Genomic DNA, 220 nt, shown 5'->3' on the forward strand with positions numbered 1-220 from the left:
GTCTTCACATTTTGGCTCTGATTTTACCTCTGTAAAACATACACAATTTTACATAGTTCTTCATTCATATTCTCTGGCTGAGATGCCACTCCACATATTTCCACTATAGGTTGAAAGGGAGAATGAAATTGAGCTGTATGTTTATTTATCTGTCAAACCATACAAATTTCAAGGTTTTTCATCTTTTTTTAATGCCAGGCTTTGTCAAGCCAAGATAAAG

This window comes from Sinocyclocheilus grahami, unplaced genomic scaffold, assembly GCF_001515645.1.
Source record: "Sinocyclocheilus grahami isolate Dianchi unplaced genomic scaffold, SAMN03320097.WGS_v1.1 scaffold668.1, whole genome shotgun sequence".
In the NCBI taxonomy this organism is placed as follows: Eukaryota; Metazoa; Chordata; class Actinopteri; order Cypriniformes; family Cyprinidae; genus Sinocyclocheilus; species Sinocyclocheilus grahami.